Genomic DNA, 6,860 nt, shown 5'->3' on the forward strand with positions numbered 1-6,860 from the left:
ACACAGTACACAGCACTGCTACATACAGTTTACACATACAGCTCTGCTACACCGTACACAGAACTGCTACATGCAGGTTACACATACAGCTCTGCTACACAGTACACAGCTCTGCTACATGCAGGTTACACATACAGCTCTGCTACATGCAGGGTACACATACAGCTCTGCTACACAGTACACAGCTCTGCTACATGCAGGTTACACATACAGCTCTGCTACACAGTGCACAGCTCTGCTACATGCAGGTTACACATACAGCTCTGCTACACAGTACACAGCTCTGCTACATGCAGGGTACACATACAGATCTGCTACACAGTACACAGCACTGCTACATGCAGGTTACACATACAGCTCTGCTACACAGTACACAGCTCTGCTACATGCAGGTTACACATTCAGCTCTGCTACACAGTACACAGCACTGCTACATGCAGGTTACACACACATCTCTAGTACAGAGCTCTATTTGATGGCTACAGTTCTGTACACTCTACCAGCTGCTGTGCACATCTGACCCCTCCCACACACGTGACTCGTCACATGGTCATGACATCATCACAGGTCCTTTTCCTCTCCAGCAGCTAGCAGCTCCGTCAGGTGAAGAGTGTGTGTAGTAGGGCATATTTTGAGTTAGGGAGGACGGAGTTTTGGTTGATGTCTGAGGGAGGACGGAGTTTTGGCTGATGTCTGACGGAGTTTTGGCTGATGTCTGACGGAGTTTTGGCTGATGTCTGACGGAGTTTTGGCTGATGTCTGAGGGAGGACGGAGTTTTGGCTGATGTCTGACGGAGTTTTGGCTGATGTCTGACGGAGTTTTGGCTGATGTCTGACGGAGTTTTGGCTGATGTCTGACGGAGTTTTGGCTGATGTCTGACGGAGTTTTGGATGAGGTAGGACGGAGTTTTGGATGAGGGAGGACGGAGTTTTGGATGAGGGAGGACGGAGTTTTGGATGAGGGAGGACGGAGTTTTGGATGAGGGTGGACGGAGTTTTGTCTGAGGTCTGATGGAGTTTTGGATGAGGGAGGACGGGGTTTTGTCTAAAGTCTGAGGTAGGAGGGAGCTTTGCCTGATGGAGGATGGGGTTGTGGATGATGTCTGATGATGTCCTAATATGTATGCCGTACAGGACAGCCAAGGTCAGGCACAGAGGCGTAACTAGAAGTGACTGGGCCCCATAGCAAATATTTGTAAGGGCCCCTCCAGCCCGCTTCGCACCTCCCTCCTCCTGTGTAAACCCCACTCCTTTGGCACAGTGTAGCGGTATACTGTATATTGTGTGGCACAGTGGATGCTATATGTGTATAACATAAACATATTTCATATGAAAACTTACAGTTACTTGACCCTTGGGGATCTCGGACACCACTTCCACACTTGGCCGGGGGCTCGGCGGAGCTGATGTGCTTTATCCTAATGAGAAAGATTTCATAATAAGGATTTGGAGAAGGGGCAGAGGAATAGCAGAGCAGGGAGAGGCTGGTGCTTCTACTAGGGGGTCATACCATAGGGGAGTAATAAAGCCCACCATAATGTCCCCCCCAGTAGTAATAATTCTCCTTATAATGTGACAGTGCAAAAATACCCCCTTGTAATGCCCCCAGTTGAGCTAATGTCCCCATAGTGCCCCCATAATGTCCCAGTATAAAATACCCCTATATAGTGCCCCCAGTAAATTCCCCCATAGTGCTCCTCTCCCCCCTTCCTGCTAGTGCCCCCCATAATGTACCAGTATAAAATGCCCCATATATAGTGCCCCAGTAGATGCCCCTCAGTGTCCGGCCTCTGATAGGCTGCCGGCCTAGTGTCCCCCATAATGCCCCCCAATAATGTGCCAGTAAGTGTCCCCATAGATGCCCCCCATCATGTGCCAGTATCAATTGCCTCTCTCCTCCCGCCCACATGTCCCAGTATCATAGTGCCATCTCCCCCCCCCCAATGTGCCAGTATCAAATGCCTCTCTCCTTCCCACCCCCCATGTGCCAGTATCATAGTGCCAAACCCCCCCATGTGCCAGTATCAAGTGCCTCTCTCTTGCCCCCCCCATGTCCCAGTATCATAGTGCCATCTCCCCCCCCAAAAAAAGTGGCAGTATCAAGTGCCTCCCCCCCATGTGCCAGTATCATAGTGCCAAACCCACCCATGTGCCAGTATCAAGTGCCAACCCCCCCCCACATGCCAGTATCAAGTGCCTCTCTCCTCCCCCCATGTCCCAGTATCATAGTGCCATCTCCCCCCCCCCCACAAAAAAGTGCCAGTATCAAGTGCCTCTCTCCCTCCCCCCCGCCATGTGCCAGTATCAGGTGCCTCTCTCCCTCCCCCCATGTGCCAGTATCAGGTGCCTCTCCCCCCCCAGGTGCCAGTATCAGGTGCCAACCCCCCCTCCCCCCCAGGTGCCAGTATCAGGTGCCTCTCTCCCCCCATGTGCCAGTATCAGGTGCCAACACCCCCCTCCCCCCCATGTGCCAGTATCAGGTGCCTCTCCCCCTCAGGTGCCAGTATCGGGTGCCAACCCCTCCTCCCCCCCAGGTGCCAGTATCAGGTGCCAACCCCTCTCCCCCCTCCCATGTGCCAGTATCAGGTGCCTCTCCCCCCCCCCCATGTGCCAGTATCAGGTTCCAATTCCCCCCAGGTGCCAGTATCAGGTGCCAACCCCCCTCCCCCCATGTGCCAGTATCAAGTGCCTCCCGCTCCCCCCATGGCAGTAACAGTCGGGTATTTAAAAAAAAAATAAACACTTCTACTTACCTCCATGTCAGCGATGCGATGCAGCCTCTTCCTGTGTCCCGCCCTGTATGTCCATATATGGAGTCAGTGCTTGTATTTCAGAAAAGTTTCTGCTGGGATTCGAACCCACGACCTTCTGTATCAGAGGCAAACCACAAGACCATAAGAGTTGCCTTGCTGCTGACTGAAAAAATATGAGACTTCTACTGTTATAGCTGGCTAAGTGTACATCTATACACATGACAGCTGCTCATATATAGAGATATAGCAGAGCTGAGTGTGCTGGGACAGCTGTGATATAGAGATATAGCAGTGCTGGGTGTGTTGGGGCAGCTGTCATGTGTATAGATGTACACTTAGCCAGCTATAACAGTAGAAGTCTCATATTTTTTCAATCAGTTGTAATGCAGCCTTTATGGCTGTGAGGGTAAATGTTTTGCCACTGATACATTGGAGGTTTTGGGTTCGAATCCCAGACACATCAGGAGACTTTAGGAGACAGTAAGATTAGATCACATTAGCGAGGGGGCCTGGTCAGCCGCTGCTGCTGTGAAGGGGCCCTGAACAGTAAGACAAGAATCGATATTTAACTAACTTGAAAATGAACTGTCACACACGCTGCCGGGGCGCCGGGCCCCCTTGGCAGCCCGGGCCCCGAAGCAGCTGCTTCCCCGGTAGTTACGCCACTGGTCAGGCAGTTCAGTCCACGGGACCGAGTGTTCGTTTTAGTACCCACTGTGGAAAGCAAATTCCTAGCTAAGTGGCAGGGGCCTTATGAGGTTGTTGAAAAAGTTAACTACAGGGTTCACCAACCTGGTAAAAGAAAACCTATCCAGCTGTATCATGTGAACTTGTTAAAACCATGGAAAGATCGAAACTCACTTGAAACAACCTGTTTGGTGGTAGAGGCAAAAAGTAACAGTCAGGATGTCACAATTGCAGAGACCCTGTCCAAATAAAAAAAACAGCAATGCAAGGAACTGCTACAACAGAATAGGGACCTGTTCTCAGATTTGCCAGGCCTCACTAATATTATTGAACATGAGGTTCGAACAAAACCACATGTTCGGGTAAACATAAAACCCTATAGAATCCCTGAGGCCAGTAAGGAAGTTATGTCACAAGAGATCAAAAGGATGCTAGAGCTAGGAGTGATTGCGGAGTCCCGGAGTGGGTGGTCTAGTCCGATAGTATTGGTACCAAAACCATCTGGAGAATGGCGGTTCTGTAATGATTACAGAAAACTCATGTAGGTTTCAGAGTTCAATGCCTACCCTATGCCAAGAGTGGACGAACTCATTGAGAGGTTAGGTCCTGCTCGGTATATCACTACGTTAGACCTGACGAAAGAGTATTGGCAAATCCTCTATCAAGGGACGCTAAAGAAAAAACTGCTTTTTCCAAGCCTGAGGGGTGTTTCTAATATGTGAGGATGCCCTTCGGTTTACAAGGTGCCCCAGCTACATTCCAAAGACAGGATGGACAGGATCTTAGGCCCTCACAAAAAGTATGCAGCTGCATACCTGGATGATATTGTCATCTTTAGCCAAGATTAGCAGAGTCACTTGGGTAAAGTCCAAGCCATACTAGATTCCCTAAGAACAGCAGGATTCACCATAAACCCCCAAAAATGTGCCATGGGTATGAAAGAGGCCAAATATCTGGGTTATGTAGTAGGGAGAGGTCTGATTAAAACTCAAAGCAACAAAGTTGAAGCAATTCAAACCTGGCCAAGTCCACTTATGAAAAAACGGATAAAAGCTTTTACAGACGATTTTTACCGAATTATGCCACAATAGCTGCCCTGCTAACGGAGCTTACAACAGGTACAAAATCAGTCCTGGCTACGTGGACCCTGGAAGCAGAACAGGCCTGTAAAAGAGCTTAAGGTACGGTTGTGCCAGCAGCCAGTGTTAGTGGCCCCAGATTTTAGTGTGGAATTCATAGTTCAGACAGATGCCTCATAGGTAGGCCTAGGCGCTATAATGTCCCAAGAGGTTAGGGGGAAGAACACCCTGTGTTATACCTGAGCCAAAAACGTACCCCCTGCGAGAAAAATTATTCTATTGTGGAAAAATAATGTTTAGTGATAAAGTGGGCACTGGACTCCCTTAGATATTATCTACTTGGTAGGAAGTTCAGATTACTTTTGGATCATGCACCACTAAAGTGGATGTCTGAGAAGAAAGGGAATAATGCCAGAGTAACGAGGTGGTTTCTGACAAGATTTAAATTTTTATATAGAACACAGGCCCGGGAAATTGCATGGAAATACAGATGCCCTGTCGAGGGTACATTGTCTGATGGCAACAGGTGCCCAGCCCCTTGGCTTTGGGGGAGGGTATGTAATAACCTAGAGGGGAGAATCGTGGATGGTCAGTACGTCTCACTGAGGATATATTCCTCAGTGATATAATTCCTGGGAAGTAGTACGCTGGTAACATTAGGTTGCTGGGAGGTTTTGATTAAAGTGGATTTTGGGTCCGGGTTTTAGGAGTGACCAGAGAGTTTGGGTGGCACAGGTCACTCCTGTACTCCATCCAGAGTTTTTCATAAAGGTGTGGTTAAAAAGGCTGGGGAGATCTCAGCTAGAGAGATCAAGTGTGGATGGACTATCTGAAAGATGAACAAGCTGGGCTGGGAGTTGGTTTCTGAAAGACCCCAAAGAGTGGTGAGATTCTACTGTTTTGTTACCCTGCTTGGACTGAACCCAGAGTGTGGGACTTTATGTTATAAAATATGTGTGGGCTGAAGAAAGCTTAAAGCTAAAGCTTGGACATGTTTATTATTGTTTGCTGGAATAAACTCTGCCTGTGGTGAAGACTAAATTGACGCCTGTGTGTGTGAACAGTGGCTGAGTTAAAACCCCCACACCTGCTTATTAATTTCTGCTAAATACTTGTGTCAAAATCCTCTCTACGCCCCTTCTTAAACAACTTGAAGAGTATAGTTTCCAAAATAGGGTCACTTATAAGGGGTTTCCACTGTGCGGGTACCTCCAGGGTCTCTGCAAATGTGATGTAGCACCCAATAACCATTTGAGCAAAATCTATGCTCCAAAAACCAAATGGTGCTCCTTCCCTTCTGAGCCCTGCCATGTGCTCAGATAGTAGCTTATGTCCACGTTTATGGCATTTCCGTACCCAGTAGAATCCACCTAACAATTTGCTGGGCACAACATATTGAGCACTGAAATGCCATATCCGTCGAAAACTAGCAATTATTGCACAGTCTGCTGCTCATTAATTTCTACAAAATATCTGTGGTGTCAAAATGCACACTCCACTGCTTGAGCGGTGCCCTTTCCAAAATGGGGTCACTTCTTAGGAGTTCCATGTATTATTTAACCCCAGAGCCGCTACATTTGTCAGCAAAAGCTGTATAAATCACCACATTGGGCCTCAAATGTGCATGGTGCTCTTTTACTCTTGAGCCCTGTGGTATTTCCAGGGATAAGATGAGGGCCAAATGTGGGGTGTTTATAAAAACAGGAAACACAGCATAATAATAAGAGGGCTCACTTTTCACACTGGCACACAATCAGACGTCCCAAGTGTCCCTCTTTTGGAGGGACAGTCCCTATTTGTGACCCAAGTCCCTCTGTCCATCTTTGTTCCATAAATGTCCCTCTTTTTGATCTGAGGTATAGATTTGCATTATTACACTTACAATACTGATCCAGAAAGTGTTTGGCTGGTTCCTATTTGCATATTAGGCTACTTTCACACTAGCGTCAGGACGGATCCGACAGGCTGTTCACCTTATCGGATCCGTCCTGCCGCTATTTCGCCGTGCCGCCGCTCCATCCCTATTGACTATAATGGGGAAGGGGGGAGGAGCTCCGACGCAGCAAGGCAGTGCACGGTGAGATACTTTTGGTGCTAGATGCACAGGCGTGCCACTTCAGGGCTTCCAGCAAAGGGGCATTGGCTGCCATTCGATAACGTACAATTGAAATGTCTCGATCTAGTTCTTTTTAACATTCGCATTACTGGTAACTTCAGAAATGTTCTTAAAGCCCAGTATGAGAACCCGCAAGCGGCCATGTCCCTTCTCAGCTGTCAATCGGCTCCCTTCTCCTTTAGCCGCCGAAAAAAAAAAAACACCCCCTCCTCCTGTTGATTGACA

The sequence above is a fragment of the Bufo bufo genome, chromosome 3 (genome assembly GCF_905171765.1).
Source record: "Bufo bufo chromosome 3, aBufBuf1.1, whole genome shotgun sequence".
NCBI classification, from domain to species: Eukaryota; Metazoa; Chordata; class Amphibia; order Anura; family Bufonidae; genus Bufo; species Bufo bufo.